Here is a 21297-nt window from a genome sequence, read left to right as displayed (position 1 = left end):
AGCCCTCAGTGTTCTTCATGGAGCCTCTTCCTCTAATTTTGAATTAAAGGACATTCATGCCTCAGAGGGAAAAAAATCTCCTAATTTAAATGTCTTCCCTCAAAAAAGGAGAAGATATAGTTTTAAGATAAATACTAAATTAATACATATTGAGGAAAATTTCTAGACTGAGCCATGTCCTTATTTCCTAATTTCCTCAGGGATTCTGGGAGTGAAAAGTGTTTTTGCTAACATGTGGAATCTGTCACGCAAGGCCGAGTTCCTTTGCATCTTCTGGGTAACTGACTCAGGGCTCAATTTTCCTAAAATATAGAAGTAGATTAAATGACAAATGCTCCTGTTGCCTCTGCCAAAAGGATTACCAAAATGGACACAGGTCATCCCTGTTCCAGGTTTTCTGACGTTTCAGAACTTCTTAATCGTGAGCAATTGCATCCCACGTTCCAAGATCAACAGTTATGTGGAAATAAAAATGATCAGCCTTCTATTGTAGCATACGTGAGTAGCTGATTGTCAGAAACAAACTTATCTGCAGAATATTGCCAGACTCTTTGAGGAAACATTTTATAGGTATTGGTCATGGCTGGGAGTACCTCATGTGACTGTTCAGGGTTTATTCCAGAAGGTTTATTTGCCGTTGTACTAAGCAGTTTCTTTGCAGGGTGTCGACAGTGTCCACTTGACTTGAGGTAAGCGAGACCCAGCCCCTAGGCTCTGCGGTCAGGAACAGTCCTGAGAACAGGGAAGCTGGTTTCGAAGGAGAGGAAGGGGAGGGGTGGCTGGGTCTGCTTTTCCCTCTCTGCGATCTCTTCCTGCTCTCTCAAATAAATAAATAAATAAATAAAATCTTTAAAAGAAGAAAAGAAGGAGAGAATCATTCTCAGGGGACAGCTGGTAAACTTTCACCAAATGTGGTTATTAACTGGTTGAATTTGAGGTCTGAGGAACAAATCCTCTGGGTGATGTGAGGGACACTGGCATGTTTTTGCTTGACTAGAACCTTTTGCACAACTTGCCTGAGTTTGGAGAGTGTCCCACTCTTTGAGCCCTGCTACCTCATGAGTAAAGATGGTAGCTTGTTTTTCCAGCATCTCTCGTAGGGAGGGCCCGAGCATGTTACCCAGGCTCTACTCACCTGATACGCTGTGCAACGACTTCAATTCAGAGCAAGGAGCATGAGGAGTTTTGTCAAATCCGTTTTCTGGTGGGGGTGGCAGCGGAGACATTTGATTTGGGGACAGCAGTGGCACTGTTCCTGGTGTCAGTTACTGGAGCACAGCTAACTGAAGAGGAGGTTTGGTTGCTCATGGCCAATTAAAAGAGTTTCCTTCCCGACTTCTGACTTGGTTTGGGTTTCCTTTGCTTTGGACTTTGCAGTCAGAACACAAACAGAAACTGTTTGTATGTTTATTATTTTATCAGTCTCTTCCTAGAGGTAAGGGTTCTAACTTGGGATAGGGGTTTTGGTTAACTTTTTAATCAGCTGTGTCTTGGTAATGGTTTTTGTGGGCGAAAAGCTCTATTTGTATCTCAGTCATCATTGAACGGTGAATCCATGTAGGACTTTAAGTGAAGTTTATTATCTTCAGAGTTTAAGGCAGTAGTGTCTGAATAACTTTTTTTTTTTAAAGATCTTGCATAATTGAAGGGCTTCACTGGATTGTGTTCTTCACAAAGCCCCACTGCTGGCTGTTAATTCCTGTGTCAAATTTCCTCTCATCCCTCAGGTTTGCACTTAAAAAGGGCTGTGTCAGCCATTGCCCCCCATACCTCTTGCCAACTAGCATGAGCTGGACAGAATTTAAAGACAACTCAGAACACACACCCTGGGTGGGAAGACCAAGAACTCTCATTATGTTCTGTCTTGTTTAATTTATTTATGTTTCATCATAATCTATGACTGCTCTTCCCTTTGAATCTTTCATGGATTCCAGTCATAGGCCAGGCTCATAACTTGACCCAAATTATTGAACACAAGGAGCATAACAGGCATTCAATAAACATTGGTTAAATTGAATTAAATGGGATTGAAATATGCCCCCACTCAGACATAAGCCTCTAGGGAGTGTTTGATTGCAAAAGCCAGAAACCTACATGATTAGCTAAAGCCAAAAAGGGAAATTTACTGCAAGCATGCACTGATTTCTTTATGAGGGAATGAATGACAAGTGGAAACTTACCAGGAGTGAGGGAGGAGACTCTTAAGAGCGGTAAGTTTTCTCATTTCTGAAAATATGCTCTATTCCTCTCTTTCTCTCCCATTCTCTCTTTCCAGACTGACTTGTTTGATTTCTCAGTGTAATGACAGAAAACAGCATTCCCAACCTCATGTGAATTCCTCTTTCAAGTCTCATTATATGTCAACTATAGCCATTCTGTTTCCATCACATGCAACACCTGGGCACTGGCTTTCTTTCAAGCATTGGATGGACATCACTGTCAAGTAGAATTCTTTCTCATTGACCTTGGATGTTGTCTCACATTCTTTTCAATATAGAGCTCCAGACAGTCATGGTAACAACTGGTAATTGTTGTTTGAGAACGACCAGCTCTGCTCTAATTCCTCTTTCACTGGATATTCCTCCAAATATGTTAAGGTAAGTTATAGGGTTTTCCATGATTATATTGCTCTAAGACTCAGTATCTCTAATTTTTTGAGTTACGTGACATGGTTTTGAGCCTGCCTTATTCTCCTGGTAGACACGGAGTTGCACCAGAAGCTCATTTAATTTAGAGAAATTCAATGACATCTGTGTTGCACCTAACAACAACAACAACAACAAAAGTATTGGGGGAAATTCTTTTATCCTTCCCTCCCTAATTTACAGTTGCCATTCCCCAATGATTCAGAGTGAACCAGGGAAAGGGAACTCATAGACAACATACACAGGGCAACAGAAGGAGTTAATTTTTGGCTCTTGTCCTTTACATGACCTAGGGGCCGGCAATATAAAATCAAATTAAGGAATTTCCAAAGATAAAGTTGACCATACATGATTCATAGTGACTTTGGAACTTGTACCCCACTCTCTTCTCTTCTGAAGGTGGTCCTATTTGCCTTTCTTTCACCTACAGAATAGTCTTTGGAATTCAAAGCAGGACTCCCGATGTGGTCTTGGCAGAGAAGACAATGTGGTTCTCATCAGCTCTAGATGCCATCATTCTACCTATGACCACCTCAGCAGTACAGGGCTCACTGAAACCCCAAAGTCCTGCCATTCTTCACACTTAAAATAAAACCCCCAAATAATGTACCTACTCATAATGTGAATTCAAATATACTAGGTTTAGCCAGCCTCTGTGCTCCTTAATTTTGCATTACCTTACCCCACTAAGAAAAAACCATACTCCAAGGGTGTGAGTTTCCTATAATTTACGAGATAACCCAAGGAAAAGCACATTGGAGGGAGCACAGTGCCAGGAAGATATTCAGTGAATGTTAATCTCCTCCACCCTTAGTAGCTGTTTTATTGTGTGTGGATGCAGGTCTTTACTTGAATCACTCTTATTTTTTTTTCTTATTGTCTCTTGTCCATAGTTCAAGCCTGTAGCGGTCTTTCTGGTCCAGGTCCCATCATCTAATCTATCTGCTATTCCTCCCTAGTCTGCATGCTTCTGACTTGCCAACTGGCTTTTTGACAGCACTTTTTTTTTTTTTTTTTAATCTTTTCTCATGCTCGAACTGGGTGGGAGATGGAAAGGTAAGACACACATGGAACAGAATCTAATACTGGTAGATATAAATGCCTCTCACACTGCTTTACAGAGTGCCACTTGGTTAAAAACATTACAGCACGCTATTTAATGATTTTTTTTTTTAAAATCACATGTGTTGAAATAGTTTTCTAGGTTCAGCTGGAGCCTAGAAACGCCTGTCCAGGAGGCTGAACTCCTGCCCAGGCTGCCATGTGAAGAAACAGAAACTCAGATAACTTTCCTGTCCCTGTAAATGCTCAGCTTAACCAGAAACAAAGTATAGTCAGCCAGTCCCCATGCACCCAGCCAACCCTGGGCCTTCTCACCCCAAACAAGATTGACTGTGTAGCACCAGTCAAATGGATCTTTCTTCTTCTTCTCTTCCTTGTTCTTGATTCTTTATTCTATAAGAGCTTCTGCCCCATTTTGCAGTTCTTAGAAAGGAGACTGTCTGCTTCTTGGAATGTAAGTAAAGTTCATCTGTATCATCTAAATGGTCTTCTTTAATCTTTTTTTTTTTTTTTAAACACATGTAGTAAGTTGAAACAACAGAATACAACCCCCCATAGCTGGTCTTCCTTAGCGAACTTGCTCAAGTAACCGAAGAGAAATAAAGGAACAAGAGTTACCATTTTGTTGCCGTTCAATCACTTTCAAGCTTGAGGTACACCAGTTTCAGAATCTGCTTCACCACACCCACCTCTGGCTCTGTTTCCAGCTGCTTCCGTTATAGTTACACCTGTACTAAGCCTGCAAATACAATAAAGCAGGAAGGTAAACAAACAAACAAACAAACAAAAACCAAATCACATAAGGCTGTATCAGAAGAGCCTCCAAGTGATTAAGGACGACAATACCATACAGAAAATGGAAGCCCTTCAAGAGATTTGAGGTAAAGCAAAGGAAGAGAGAATTTACTTGCACTATTTCAGGAAGGCTTTTGATACAATGTGATACCAAAAAACAATGACCCAGTGAGGGGTAAAGAAGAAGAGAAAGAGAAAAAAACTGATGTTTCAAAAAGGGGAGAGAGCTGTAAAGAGGACAGTCAGGTGAGCTCAGGCTTAAAGTGACTCAATTTATACACATAATATAAAAATACAAAAGAGAATTGGAGGATTAAGCCCCAATATGACATTCTCTCCTTGCAATTTCCAAAGGTGAAGGTCAGGATTTGACAAAATCACAGAGGTTAATCAAGAAACACACATGCAAACACACACACATAGGCATATACATAACATTTTACATATGTATTTATTATATTTACACACACACACACACACACTATACATAATGCTACCTACAATTTTTTTGGCTTCATCTCTGAAGTACAGTAAAGAGGAGTAATATGGACAGAGAGCTTCTCTACGATAGGGCATGCTCTGGACCCAGAATATTCCAGGTTTGAGTCCTTACTTGACCGCTTGCTGTTTATCTTGACTAAAATTTTTTGAGTCTCAATTTTCTCATGTTTGAAACTAACACAGTAACAGAGAAGTGACATATTGTGTTCCGTAAAGTCCAGGCAAGTTATTCATGATCAGGAAATACCTGACCATTGACATTATAGCTCTTAGTCAAACATCTCCCCATTCTTACCAAGATTCACAAATATCATCTCCTTTCAATTATTTAGTAAACAAAAAAGTGAGCATAAAGAAAAATTCCATTTTTAGAGTTAAGAATTCCTGACTGTACTGTTTGTGTTTATTTCACTGATTTGTCAATACTTAGGAAAATAGGAATAATAGAAACATAAACAAAAATAACTCAATTTAGGGATGTGGGGGGAGGGGGAGGGCGAGCGCTCAGTCAGATAAGTATCCATACTCTTGATTTCAGCTCAGGTCATGATTTCAGGGTGGTGAGATGGAGCCCCTTGTCTGGCTCCATGCTCAGCCAGGAATTCACTTGAGCTTCTCTCTCTCCATCTCCCTCTGCCCCTGCTCCATGCGCATGCGCATGCGCAAGCACGCTGGCGTGCTCTCTCTCAAATAAATAAATATTTTTTTTAAAAACCCAACTTAGAGGGGCGCCTGGGTGGCTCAGTGGGTTAAGCCTCTGCCTTCTGCTCAGGTCATGATCTCAGGGTCCTGAGATTGAGCCCCGCATGGGGCTCTCTGCTTGGTGGGGAGCCCGCTTCCCCCTCCCCCTGCATCTCTGCCTACTTGTAATCTCTGTCAAATAAATAAACAAAATCTTTGAAAAAAAAAAAAAACCAACTTAGAAAAAGTAAGGTGGCCCAATAACCAATTCCAATATGTATTTTTACATATCAGAAAACTTTAATTCATTGTGTAATGCTGTGGTGGGACCATCCCCTGGGGTTCTCTGTCTTAGACTGAGTTTTATCAACCATCATGTCAAGTTCAGAGTTGGAAATAGAAACACCTCCAGGTATCTTAAGAATACAAGAATTTTAATACAGGGCAATGGGCACTTTTAAAATTACTGGAAGGGCTGGAGGCCACCATTGAAATTACTGAACTGAAGAGCAAAGTGCAGTGACTCTCCAACACCCCCCCTCCTCTTGACACCTTTGCTTGTGAGCAGCGAAAAAAAAAAAAAAAATCAAAACTACAGATCATCTCTGCTAACATTAGTAGAGAACAAGAGAGCTGGTAAGAAATTTCAATGTGTTTCTCAGAGCTAGTGTTCATGGCGGCCTGCTCATGATGGCTGGGTTTTAACTCCTGAGGGGAAGCTACTCTGTGTTTTGGGTGGTCAGAGGACACAAACACTAAGTCAGTTTTTTCATTTATCAAGCTTTTTAATGTGAGACACTAAGGTTTGATGTAACCACTCTGCCTATTCGGTATATAATTTTCAAGAACGATGAAAACATTTTAAAAAGCAGTGATAGCACAAAAATACTCTTTGCCACTAAAGAGGGGAACAAAAAACCGGAATTATGTAACTGCCTCTCTTTTCTTTTTCTTATAGAAATTTTCCAAACCTGCAATTTTGGGGCCATTAAAGTGAAGTTGAGGGGAACTTCAAGATAATTAGCCTGAGCAGAGACTGGAAAGTACCCTTAGCGCCGTTCTGTGTGAAGCTTAGAGGGCCTGACGCAGGCAGCCTCGTTTCAGCTGAAATCGAAAGTTGGCCTCCCAATAATGAATTTTACAAAAATTTACAAAATCATTGAATTTTAAATAATAATATTTAAATAAGTAAATTTTAAATAATAACAAAAATTTCCCTATTGGATATAGATTATTCTCTGATTTTAATATCAAGACATTTGCACTAAACACCATTTCCTCGCTGGTACCCTCTCCTCCACTGCTCTGCCCTCCTGTACTTGGTTTTCCTCCCACAAATGAGTTATTGTTTTTTGCTTTTTCTTTCTTTCTTTCTTTCTTTCTTTTCTTTTCTTTCTTTCTTTTTTTTTTTTAAGTTGACAAACATTACGTGACCTGTCACCCCTCTCTCTAATGAGATTCAGGTGAGGGCAGGCTTGGGGAGGGCAAGGAGGGAATTCAGGTGCGCATATAAATTTGCGTCTCTTCCTGTTGTTGCTTCGTGCACTTTCCAGCAAGTAAAGGCAATAGGGCAGAGGCCCGGGAGGTCAGCTGCTTGCTCTCTCCATCTGGTGCATATGCATCCGTTGTTCTCAGAGATGTTTGTTTCTGACGGTTACAGCTACTGGATCAACACTTATTTTTTTCAAAATGACTCAGATCTTTATGTTCTGTTTCTTTAGGGTAATACCTATGACAAATATTAGGATGTGATGGTTCCGGGCTAGGAAGAGTGGACGTGACAACTAGCACTCACTTTTAGGAAATAGGATCTGAAGCCTATAACTCTTCAAGTCTCCTGACTCAGCCACCCGAGTCCTAGATACCTACGTGCCCTATTCCCGTAAACATCCGACCTTTCCTCCAGAAACATATTATTATATTAGGTAACACAAGTTGAACGCTCTGACAAAAGTTTTGGTCTATGTGTCTGTGTGCTAGGACCATGAGGTGTTCTAAGGTTGGATGGCCTTGCTGTTAATGCTCCTATCTGTTGGGACTTAGACTGTGCCAGGAACTTCCCTACGGGTTTATGTGGGACAATCCTGTGAGATAGTCAATGTTATTATTATTCCCATTTTACAAAGGAAACTGATGCAAGAGAGGAGTTAAGTAATTTGTCCAAGGTCACACAACAAGGTCAGAATCTAAATCTGAGCCTTTGGGATCAGATTCCTTCCTGAAATGTCTGTTAAGGTTACTGTCACCCTCCTGGAAACCCAGCTTCAAAATGTTAGATCTGGGAGAAATCTGAGAAATTTTAGAGCAACCCATTCATTGCAGGTATGTGGAAAACGAAGCCAAGAGAATGTTGTCTCTTAAAATGATTGTCCCGAGGCTCATATCTGGGTCATGGCAAAACCAAGACTATGACTAGTGTTCTTTTTTCTATTACATCACACTTTGGCTTTTCTGTGCCCATTCTTCTTTCTCGTTAATCATCTAGCCTTACCCACTTCCTTCCTAGCGTTTTTGATCTCTGTCCCTTCCTTCCCATCCCCAGTGCTGTCACCAAGTCCAGGCACTGGTTGCCCTTGCCTAGAAGATGGTGGTTGACTGACTGGCCTCAGGACTGCCTGTCTTTCTTCCTGCAACAGGGCAGCTATGAGAAAAAAGGTAATTAGAATTACAAGCTCCACCCTTCAAAAAAAGGTGTGTCTCTTCCATTCAGTCACTTCTGTTGCCAAGTTTCTTCTTTGTAATTGGTATTTGATATTTTTTAAAACATCTTTAAACATTATTAAGTCTCAACAATTCCTTGCAATTAGATGCAATTATTAAAACATAGTTTATGCTAAGCTGGGGTTTTTGTGTTGTGCTGTGAGAGCCATACATCCTTACTAAAGTAGTCTTTGACCTTGACAAAAACTCTGTATTTTGTTACCTTTGCCCAACCTCAAAAAATTTTTAAAGACATAAAATATGTTCATTACAGACAACCCAGTACATATAAATAGTTACAGAAGAAAGAAATTAAAATGCTTAGAATCATATTCATCCAAATCAGAGCTAACACATTGTTGTACATTTCTCTTTCATTTGTAAATATTTTTAATGTATAAATCTGGGAAAACCTCATTTTTCTCTGGTAACAGTAAACTTCTCTTACAAGTTTGGATGGATGGATGAAGCAAGAATACAGATCAATATACCTGACACAAAGTATTTGCTCAATAAATGGTAGCTATGAGCTGTTTTTATATTTAACTCTTCATTCTGGAATTAGTTTTGATGTCGAAAATGAAATAGGGGAATAGCTTGATTTTTTTCTCAAACGGTTAAGAGATTGATTCAATTTTTCAAGATTAAACTTTCAATTTTAAGATAACTGTAGATGTTCATGCCATTGAGATAAATAGAGCAAGTTCCCCCCCCCCCCCAGTGGTGAACATCTTGCAAAATTATAATACGATACCAACCAGGACACTGATATTGATATAATCAGGATATAGGACATTTATTTATACCACCACCAGACTCCCTGTTGTTGGCTATTGGTCCTTCATAGCCACACCCACTTCCCTTCAGGTCCCATCCACTTCCTCAACCCCTTTCAACCATTCATCTGTCCTCTGTTTCTATAATTTTGTCATTTCAAGAACGTTATATAAATGCAATCATATAGTATGTGACTTTTTTGGATTGGCTTTTTCACTTAGTGTAATTCTCTAGAGATTCATTTAGGCTGTTTGCTGTTTTGCTGTAGCAATCCTTTCCTGTATAGAAGAAATATAGGAAGAATAGGCATTTTTTAAAATTTATTTTTATAGATTTATTTATTTATTTGAGGAGGTGGGTGGGAGGGGCAGAAGGAGAAGGAGAGAGAGTATCTCAAGCAGACTGCCTGCCGAGCACAGAATGCCAGCAGGGCTCAATCCCACAACCTTAAGATCATTACCTGAGCCGAAATCGAGAGTAGCAACAATCAAACACCCAGCTGGCTGAGACATCCAGGCACCCCGAGAATAGGCCCCTTCAGAAGTCACATTGTGTCCATCAATTATCCTCTTTTTAAGTCCCATGAAAATATTTTGTCATTTTCCTTATTTAGTCTCTGTATATTATTTGCTAAATTTGTTTTTGTGTAATGTATACAAATATATGTATTTTGGATCTACCTAACGAAATTTATCAGAAATGTATTTTGTGAGCATAGTCTGCAAAAATTCTTTATTTTAAAAGGTGCCATTTTCTCAAATACTCTGAAATAGTTAAGTTTACTATTTACAGTGGTTGACTTGCGCTGGTTTTCTGTACTAAATTCCCATTTTGAATTTCCTGTCAGGACATGGAGTAATCTTCAGGGCACTGTACTGGCTCCCCATTCCTAGAGATGCACCTTGTCCCATGCGGGCTTTATTTTAATAGACATTTAGTTACACATCCTATGAAGTAAGAAAGAGAAATGAATGAATCTTTCTGAAAGAAAAAAAAAAAACTTAAAGAACTACACCTGTGCAATGACACATTCGGCTATTATGTCCTAAAGATATAACACATTCCTTACATTGGCAATGAGGGAAAGATAATTTATGTGGTGCTCCCTAAATACCGTGTTTGTTGCACCAAACTATTGGAGAGATTTATTTGTTTTTCACTTGAAATCACTGTGAATCTTATTACCCCAAAGACATTAATAGACTCCATATTTCTGGCATTCTCTTATTTGCCCTGATGACATATGGTCCAAACTACAGAATTTGTATTTTTATAAATATAAGTATAGAAAATAAAATTTACTGATGTATAATTACATACAATAAAATGTGCCATTTTAAGTGTAAAATTCAAAAGGTTTTGACAAATGTATATATCTGTGTAACTACCAGCACACCAAGATAAAAAACATTTCAACAACCCTAAAAGTTCTCTTGTATCCCTTCCCAGTCAATTTTCTCACCCATCCCCAGCCTCTGGCATCCACCAATTTGTTTTCTGTCATTATAGATTAGCTTTATCTTTTCTGATGTTTTATATGGATGGATTCATACAATACGTACTCTTTTGCGTCTGGTTTCTGTAGCTCAGCATAATGTTTTTGATGTTCAAATGTGTCAGCTCTAGAATTTGTATTTTTATTAGGGCTACTCGTGCAGTCATTCAAGAAACATCTGCTATTTGCTAGGCACTGTTCTTGACAATGAAACAATTGTGAATAAAAAGGAGGGTTTTGGCCTGAGTAATTCGAAGTATACCGTCACGATTAGGAAAAAAAAGAGAGAGAGAAAGAGAAATTAGTCATGGTATGAGAAACAAAGACAGGAATTTACTTTAGGCATGTTAAATTTGAGATGCCCATTTTTGAGTGAGCAGATATGAATCTGGATTTTAAAAGAGAGATTAGGATTAGAAATGCACATCTGAGGTCAACAGCAGTGTATAGATGGTTTTTGAAGTGATGAGATTTGGTGATATAAACAAGTGTGTAGAGAAGAGGAGAGGTCTGTGAATCAAGCTATGAGACAGTCCAACTCCAACTTTTAGATATTATGAAATGAGGATAAGCCAGTAAAGGAGACTTAAAGGAGTGTCTAGGGTAATGATGATCATCCAAGAGAGTGTGTGTCCTGGAAATCAAGCAAAGACAATGAATGGAAGAAAAGGAAGTATCAACTATGTCAAATAATACTGGTAGTTCAAATGAAATAAGGACTGAGAATTGGCTTTTGGGTTTCTCAGTTGGCAGAGAGGTCATTAGTGACTCTGCAAATGATTTAGTGAAGTGATTGGGAGTAAATTCCTTACTAGAGTGAATTTTGAAAAGAATGGGTGAAAAGAAATGAGACAACTTTTTTGAGGGATTTTATAAAGGGAGTATTGACATGACAATAGATTGGATGGGAAACTGGGATCAAGAGAAGGATAAGGTTTAAGATGGGAGATTTTTTTTTTTCCTAATGGGAATAATCCAGTAGAGAGGGAAAAATTGATGAAGCAGAGAAAAGAACAGCAAATAAAAACCAATAAATATGACCTGCACAAACTCCTGATTCCCTAGGGACTATAGTCATTTTGAGCTAAACAGAACTCAAGTGTGCCATTTGACACTAAAATTTTCATTCAAAAGGACCAAGAACCTAAAGTTTTAGGGGCACCCATGTGGCTCAGATGGTTAAGTCTCTGATTCTTGATTTTGGTTGGCTCAGGTCATGATTTCAGGATTGTGAGATTGAGCCCTCAGCTGGGCTCCATGCTAGGCGTGGAGCCTGCCTAAGATTTTCTTATCTAGTAGTGTCTGTCGCTAGTTTTGGGTATTAGAAAAATGGTCTCATAAAATGTGTTTGGGGACGTTCCCTTCTTTTCAATTTTTTTGGTAAGAGTTTGAGAAGGAGTGGTGCTAATTCTTTAAATGTTTGGTAAAATTCACCAGTAAAACTATCTGGTCTTGGGCTTTTGTTTGTTGGGAGATTTTGATTACTGATTTAATATCCTTACTAATAATTGGCCTACTCAGATTTTCTATTTCCTTCTGATTCAGCCGTGGTATGTTTATGTTTCTAAGAACAATTCCATTTCTTCTAGGTTGTCTGGTTTGTTGACATTTAGTTTTTCAGAATATCCTCTTATGATCCTTACAGTTTCTGTGGTGCCAGTTGTAATCTCATTTTCCATTTATAATTTTGTCAATTTGATGCAGTCTCTTTTTTCCTTAGTTAGTTTAGTTAAGGGTTTGTCAATTTTTTTTTATGTTTTCAAAGAGCTGACTTTTCATTTTGTTAATTTTTTTCTATATTTTTCTGTGCTTTATTTTATTTATTTCTGCTCTAATCTTTATTATTTCCATTCTTCTGCTAAGTTTGGGCTTAGTTTGTTCTTATGCTAGTTCCATAAGTCATAGAGTTATGTTGTTTACTTGGGATTTTTCTTTCTTCTTAATGTAGGCACTTATTGATATGAACTTCCCTCTTTGAACTGCTTTTGTTGCTCCCCACGAGTTCTGGTACATTGTGTTTCCATTTTTGTTTGTCTCAAGAAGCCTCTTAATTTCCCCTTTAATTTCTTCTCTGATCCTTTGGGTTGTTCAGGACAGTGGTGTTTAATTTCCATGTGTTCATGAGTTTTCCAATTTTCCTCTTGTTATTGATTTCTAGTTTCATGCCACTGTGGTCAAAGAGTATACTTGGCATGATTTCAATCTTCTTGAATTTGCTGAGACTTGTTTTGTGGACTAACATGTTCTCTCCTAGAAAATGTCCCATGTGCACTTGAGAAGAATCTGTATTCTGCTGTTGTTGGATAGAATGTTCTATCTATATGTCATTTAGGTCAATTTGGTCAGTGTTGTTCAAAGCTGCTGTTTCCTTATTGATTCTCTATATGGATAATCTATCCATCATTGAGAATGGGGTATTACAGTCTCCAACTACTATTGTATTACTGTACTCCATTTCTCCTTTTAGCTCTGTTTGGTTTTTGCTTTATGTATTTTGGCATTCCAATGTTGGGTGCATAGGTACATAAATATTTATAATTGTTATATCTTCTTGATGTATTGACCCCTTTATCATTATAAAAGGAAATTCTTGGTCTCTTTTACCATTTTTAGTTGAAAATCTATTTTGTCTGATATAAGATTAGCTACCCTTGTGTTTTTTTTTGTTTGTTTGTTTGCTTTGTTTTGTTACTATTTGCCTGAAATGTCTTTCGTCACCCCCTCACTCTGTCTATGTGGGTCTTCAATGCCAAAGTGAATCTCTTGTGGGCAGCATATTGTTTGATCCTGGGTTTTGTTGTTGTTGTTTTTAATCCATCCTGCTATTCTGTGTCTTTTAGTTTGAGAAATTAATCCACTTACATTTACGGTAATTATTGATAAGTAAGGACTTACCATTGGTATTTTGTTAATTGTTTTCTGATGTTTTGTAGACCCATTTCCCTTGTTTCTTATCATGCTGGGTTTTTTTTGTTTGTTTTGTTTTGATGTTTTTTGTTAATTAGTATGCTTTGACTTATTTATCATGTCCTATTTTGTATTTACTACAGGATTTTTCCCTTCTGGTTTTGCTCTGCAGGCAGGGGAAATCGCAGGCTGTGTTCTCTGTTCCAGTGCCATTCTCTATAGGGCTGTTGAATGGGTACACAGCTTCCTGCAGACTCTGGTTAGGTTTCCTAGTTGGATAGGCTAAAGGCTATATTCAGTGATGGGGAGGGGAGGCTATGAAGTAGATTTCCTGCCCTAGTGCAGCAGGAGAAGCAGCTCTAAAACTGGTAAAGCTCTTTGTTGTTTCGACCCAAGCCAACCTGCACCCCAATTTCTCTGACCAAGCAGGGCCACTAGCTTTGCTCTGCAAACTACTGGCTCTGCCTCCCTCTCAGCTTGAGTGCTGCAGGGCTAAACAAGTCCCGGGAGTCATCACCAGCTCTTCTGCTCAAACGGGGCCGAAATGCACTCTCTGCAGCAGATGGGGCTATGATTCACCTCCTTGCCTGGGTGTGGGCAAATTGGGCTCTCAGACTGCCAAATCTCCATGTTTAAGGATCCACATCAGGCAGATCTGCACTCCATTGAGTTCCTTGATCAGAATTTGCCCCTGACTTGGTTCTGTAGATGAGCAAAGATGCTGGTTGGGGTACTCCTTGGGCACTGCAGGTATGAGCATGGTCTGCCAAGATTCATATGCTGGTTGTTGCAAACCCCTGTCCCTTCCCCATCATAGTCACACCCCCAGTGGCTGAAGCCCACAGAACCCCATGTAATTCCTATAGGGCAAGAGCAAAGTGGAGGCTCTGGCAAAGCAACCCACAATGTTTTGGCAGTGCCAGTGGTCTCTTCTGGATCCTCTTTTCCCATGGAGAAGCCAGAGGCTCAGGGGAGACCTCTCTGAATATAGCTGCTGGCCCGGAGAAGGGACAACTGCAGTCAGCATGGGGTTGCTTCTCCTACCCTTCTAATGCAGTCTTAGTCACTGTGGTGCTGTGGGGTGCTTCAGCCTTGCCCTTGTGTTCTATGATTCTCTCAGTGGTGTCTCATTCTTGAATGGTTGTTAGTTGTTCTTATGAGGAGGAATGAAGTCAGGAACAATCTAGGTCATCATGTTGGTGATGTCACTCCTTATGCCAAAAGCTTTTGTGACACCAATCTACCCCATAATTTGCATGTTTCTCCAACTGAACCACAAACTTCTTGAAATCAAAAACCCTATATTTTTTGCTTTTTCTTCTCCTCCTTCTTCTTCCTCTTTTCTAACATTCTTACCTTGCTGCTAGGTATAATGCTAGGCCAATAGTTGGCATCTGACTAATATATAAGTGTTGAATGAATGAACAAATGAATGAATGAGGGAATGAATGGATAATGTATTGGGGGCTTGGAAACATTCCTAACCATTGACGATCGCACTAGGGAAGAATGGCTGTGTACTTTCACACACATACTTCCACTGAGTCATCACCATTACTCCATGACAGAAGTAGTATTAATATTAGCACATAACATAGAAGAAACTGAAGCTTCGAGACCGTCAATAATGCCTGAGTTTGCATGGCTGGGGTAGTCATGATGCAAGAACAGAGCTGTTTGTTTTAAGCTCTTAGCCCTTTCCACCACTCTGAACCACTGCGGTGTCGGTCAAGGCTTTTTATTTGGCACAGCTGATAGGAAACCAACTTAAACGAGTTGGGGATAAAAGAAGGCTTTAATTGGAAGAATCACAAAATAACGGGAAGGTCTACAGAAGCCAGGGTTGCTCTGGGAACATTAGAAACAGGAACTGGGGGGAAGAAACCATCAGGCTAGGCTGTCTTTGCTCAGGCTTCATTCTCTCTTCCTGAAGAGACTCTCTCTGCCTGTGTGTTGGGGGAGTGAGGCATGAGGACCACCAGCAGCCCCAGACTCATATCCTTCCTCCTTCATGACTGGACAGGACCCCGTGTATGTATTATCCCTTTAAATCTAATTGACCCACTGATTTAATGTGCATCACAGAAAATTTCTCTTGGAGAAAGAAAGGCAAACTACTTAATAGCTCTGGGATACTGACAGCCTGTTGAAGAGACACAGCACTGGCCTGGGTGATAAATGGCCAGCATGGTACCCTGAAGAAGACAACAGTGAAGGTCTACCATGTCCTCCTTCCCTTAAACCAATATGACTCACATCTATTGCCAGATCTCTGTATTCATCTAAATAACTATTTTGCTATTATTAATTGACAGGTGTTTGAAAGGTCCACTTATAGTGTAAAAATTATTATGAGATTTTTAAAAAGATGCACATGCACGCACGCATACACACTCACACACTCACAAACACCCACACAGACACACATGGGTGGGGGGAGGGGCAGAGGGCAGACTCCTCACTGATCGATCATGGGACTCGATCCCAAGACCCTGAGATCATGACCTGACCCAAAGGCAGACACTTAACCGACTCAACCACCCAGGTAGCCTCTAATATGCTCTTGACAGATAACCAGTTTCTTAATGTTTTAAGAATGACACTGATGATATATATATATATATATATATATATATATATATATATATATTGTTATAATTGGCCTTTGTCTTTGAAATGGATTAAGTCAGCTACTGGTACTAGAGAAACATGACTGAACTAACATTTTCACTGTGCCAGTATTTTCTAATCATGTTAAGGTGGTGTTGTACACAGGGCAACTGCAGTGGTTTTCCATTTTTTTCTTTCTTTCTCTTGCCATAAATCTTGCTCAAATAAAATGTATCCAGTTTCTCAACATATAAAACAGCTAAAAGCAAGACACTTGTTTTCTCTGAGGGAATTCAGACTGGGGTGTGGCACGTCTGCAGTTTTGCTCCCCTGCAATGGAAAGTTTTACGTGGTCTCAATGGAGGTTCCTCAGGATAGAATCTGTACCCCCTGGTGGAGTGGGAGGGCCCTGTCCTGGAAGCCAGAAGATCTGGTTCTGCTGGTAATTAGTTGTGCAATCTTTGGCAAGACATTTAACCTCTATCTTTTTCCATGGATAGAATGGGGATAATAATATTGCCCTTTCCAATTTCTGGGGTTGTTGTTAGGATCAAATGACGCAATGGATTAAAAAAAGTGCTCGGCAAATGGTAAAAATCACTATAAACATGTGAAAGGTCTCATGGCACTTACATACCAGTAAGTATTTGTTGATGTAGACAGAACTTTGTCATATAGGACAGAACTTCTAAAAGGTGCCCATTTATTTATTTATTCATTTATTCATTTATTTTTAAAGATTTTATTTATTTATTTGACAGGCAGAGATCACAAGTAGGCAGAGAGGCAGGCAGAAAGAGAGAGGGGGAAGCAGGCTCCTCGCTGAGCAGAGAGCCTGATGCGGGGCTTGATCCCAGGACCCTGAGATCATGACCCGAGCCGAAGGCAGAGGCTTAACCCACTGAGCCACCCAGGCACCCCTGAAAGGTGCCCGTTTAAAACCTTTCTGTGTCTCTAGGAATTTTAAGATAGTTGCATATAGAAATATTGACATAGAATATCTTTTTAGCATACATAAGCAGGCAATATCAATTTTATGAACTATCTCATGTTAGCCAGGAGTTCTACATGTAGGTGCTTAGTCCTAGAAACACCTCAGGATAAGTCTATGGAAGAAAAGATGGAGAAAAGTCTGAAGCATAAAAGTAAATTGTGTGAGCAGTAATGGCAAATTCTATAAGCTCGTGGGAAAAGACCACTTGAATTAATCGGTATCGCCATCAGTCACAGGCTGTTGATTGCTCTAGGAACAGGGTGTAAATCCTATGAAATGAAAAGTGGGGCTGCAAAATATAAATCTGTTTCAAGGCGCTGTTAAGAGAGGAAATGAGTAGCACTGTTCAAATGTTGTAGTTCCTCTTGCCAAATGCAACAATTAGACCCACACTTTCATGAATTAACCTGTGAAGTGAATAAATCTTCTTTTCAACAGTTTTATGTCATTGGTTCAAATAGCGGAGCATTTCTTACATAAAGAACTTAAGAGAATAAATCCATTAGGGAAAGTAGGGGAATTTATTGTACTCCAAGGCTGTGCTTTTAAACAGACCCCGACTCTACTGGAACAAAAAAATGGCCTTGTGTTTAAGGCTTGTCAATTCCAGGTTTGCAGTCGGCATTGGAAGAAACCAACAAACTACCCACGGATTTATTCCACATTTCTTCACACTAGAAACTGTGCAGCTTTGTGTTTGTACCTCACCAAATGCCCATAGCCTGTTCCCAGGAGATGAATAGAGAAAGACGGTGCTCCCAGGTCAGCCACAGCCATTTAATTTTTATTTATTTTTCCAGTAAAATCTGTACTTTCTTAATTTCTACAACTGTGGTAAAAATAAAATCTGTGAGCTGACACACCATTTCTGTTGGCCACCTCAGAAACTTCCTGAGCACATCATTTATAAATGATATCATTTCCTTCAAATGCACACATTTTTTTTTTATCCTTTCACTCTGGAGGTTAAAAGGAATCCCACTTCACCTTTTCCATAAATACCAACAGCTCAGTGGAAAGCTGTTTATTTTTCTCCAGAAGCACATTAACCCACCAACAACAGCGGCTTTTCAAAACTCAGAATGTAAGACTCGAAGGGTCCAGCTTTGCCTTTCCCTCCAGGGGGAAAGCCTCAGGCTGTTTGTAAGAAAGGATTTTCCTTTTTACTTTTAGGGCCTCTTTTTCCCATTGGTATCCACCCCCAACTCAGAGTCAAAAGGGCTCCGGGTACACTTTAAAGTTAGGCTATTGGAAAGTGAACCACGTTACACTATAGAATAAGCATTGCATACAGCGGATTCCTTTTCACATCAGAATAGATCAAGATAAATTTTTTCACAGCCCTCCCCCCCTCCACCGTTAGGAGATTATTTTAAAAATAAGTTTAAATGCGTGAATGAAAATATTTTTCTTATCAATATTCAGGAATATTCAGGCTTTAGCCAGAAAACTTTGTGCCCCATGCCAGGAAGTCCCAGCTTTCAGGCAGGAGTTAACTTTGATCCCCAGGGAACAAATAGCCTCTTAAATGTTTTAGCTATGTCAACAATCACAATCAGGAGTGTTAAGTTTATAGAATTAAGTCTGTGCCTTATGGCCATAGCCAAGCAAAGCCAAACTGGACATACGCTGGTCATTCCAGAAAAGCAAGTTCTATCATGGGTGGACAGGCAATGCTCAATTTTTATGAATCTGTCCTGTTCTTTACTACCTCAGTGTCTCCGTAACAATTCTTGTTATCTTCCTTTATTTTTTTATTCTTAGTTTTGGAATAATCTGGAATCTTCTCTTTTAGCTTCTCAATTTCTAGGGTTGTGTTTCCCATCAATTCCGGGCCTGACAACAGTTTTTCATCAAAATTCTGAAAGGTATTCAGAAAATTCACGGTCTAACAAAACCAGCAAGTTGCTAAAACCCAGAGCAAATCAGACAGGCAAACTGATCTTTCCAAGGATATACAGCTACTTTCTGCAAAGTCACTGGAAAAGCCCACATTCTGGGACTATGCCAATCCATTGTTTTTGTCCATCATACTAAGCCATCCTATAAGAAAATTTGTGGGTGTAAAACTGCAGTCTTTCTCTGTAAATATAGACTTTTCTCTTCTGCCTGTCTCTCTACTCTGGGGGTTGAGGGTAGAGATGATAACTCATTCATCTTTTCATATCCAGCATCTTACATAGCATCCAACATACAGTGGGTGCTCAATCACATTGTGTAACACTCCCATTTATTATTCATATATCTCATGGGGCATCTGGGTAACTCGGTCTGGTGAGCAACTGACTCTTGATTTCAGCTCAGGTCATGATTTCAGGGTCATGAGCTGGAGTCCCTCATTGGACTCCATGCTCAGCTCTGAGTTTGCTTGTCCCTCTCCCTCTGCTTCTTGCCCACACACACCCTTTCAATAAGTAAATAAATAAATAAATAAAATCTTAAAAAATACATCTCTAACTGGCTGATGAGTATGTCTCCTCAACTTGATTAGAGCTCTTCAAGGGCATAAACTATACCCTATTATCTTAAAAATATTACAATTCCCAGCAGTATTTAGTACATGTAGACCGTCCTAAAGATTGAAAGCATAGAACAATGTCATAGAATGACATGAACCCAGCTTTCTGAAGAACAGTGGCAGGCAGAATGGTGGCACTCTGAATATGTCCATGTCCTAATCCCTGGAACCTGTGAACGTTGACTTACATGGCAAAAAGAATTTTGCAGATATGATTATATTAACACTTCATTTAGGGGATAATTGTGGGTTATCCAGCTGGGCCCACTGTAATCATAGTCGTCCTTATAAGAGGGATGCAGGACAAGTCAGAGCCATAGGAGAAAGTGATATACTTTGAAGATGGGGAATGGGGACACGAACCAACCAATGTAGGTGGTCACAAGAAGCTGAAAAGGCAAGGAAGGAAAGAGATTTTTCCTTCAGAGCCTCCAGAAAGCACCAGTCCCCCCAACATTTGACATTGGGCTAGTAAAATTATTTTATACTTCTGACCTCCAGAACTCTAAGAGAACAAATTCATGTTGTCTTAAGCCACTAAGTGTGTGGTACTCTGTTATAGCAGAATCACAAAAGACTGATACAAGTACCATGAAGGCAATTTCTGCAAACTGAGGAAAGTAAAACTTACTTGACAAACACATCAAATAATAAAATTGGAAGGGAATTTGAAAAATGATCCCTTCTGATCACCTGACTTAAGGCAAAGGACAGTCTGTTGGACCAATGGTAGATGTGTGTGCATTGTGGAGGAACAACGACTACATTTTATTTTGTTTAGCTTTGTTTTCAGCCCTACAGGAGATAGAATTCTACTTACCTTTCATTCAGTTGAACCACATATAATTTGTTTTTGGTGTTTGCCCAAAGAAGAAAAAAAGGTGAGCTGTGTGGTGGTAGTCTGGCAACTTCCCTGCAATCTTTCTAATATAGATTGAATCTGGACATGGCAAGTAGGGGCGATCAAGCAAAAAACAATCCTATAAACAAATGGTTTGGGAGACCAAATATCTAGTTTTCTTTAAGCCAATTCACTTCTGCTGTGGTCTTGCCCTGACCTCAATTCTACTTTTTAATCCCACACTTCATGGTGTGTGTGTGTGCACGCACTTGTGTTATTCATCTGAACTAAGCTTACCCTTGGCTTAGGAAACATGTGAATTGGAAAGCTGTTCTCAAAATGAGCTCCCTCCTGGAGGATTTCCCAAAGCTTGGCCTGCTTTAATTACTTAACCAAGAAGTTTTCAATGAACTGTTTTGAACCTGGCATTCACAATACACTTGCCTTGTACTGAGCGATAGCTTTATGACAGGAAGCTTTGTTAGCTGGACCACCCGGGGAATGGGGCTTGAATAGAATATGGCTGCCTGTCGACTCAAGAATGTGAGCTTCTCTGGACATGCCACACCTGTGTTCCTTCAGCTGCCCCCAACTCCTGTTCATTTCCCATGTAACTCAAGGTGTTGAACCTAATCCATGGAGCTTTGCCACAATAGCCTCATTTATGGACCTTTCTCAGGCACTGGCTACGCAAGAAATCTCCTTCAATGTAGTTTAAAGCTGCTTGAAGGCTGTCCAGATTATGCATTTGAAGGATATCTGTGATATGAT

The sequence above is a fragment of the Enhydra lutris genome, unplaced genomic scaffold (genome assembly GCF_002288905.1).
Source record: "Enhydra lutris kenyoni isolate GAN:26980312 unplaced genomic scaffold, ASM228890v2 scaffoldscaffold58, whole genome shotgun sequence".
Lineage (NCBI taxonomy): Eukaryota > Metazoa > Chordata > Mammalia > Carnivora > Mustelidae > Enhydra > Enhydra lutris.
This window is presented reverse-complemented; position numbering follows the sequence as displayed.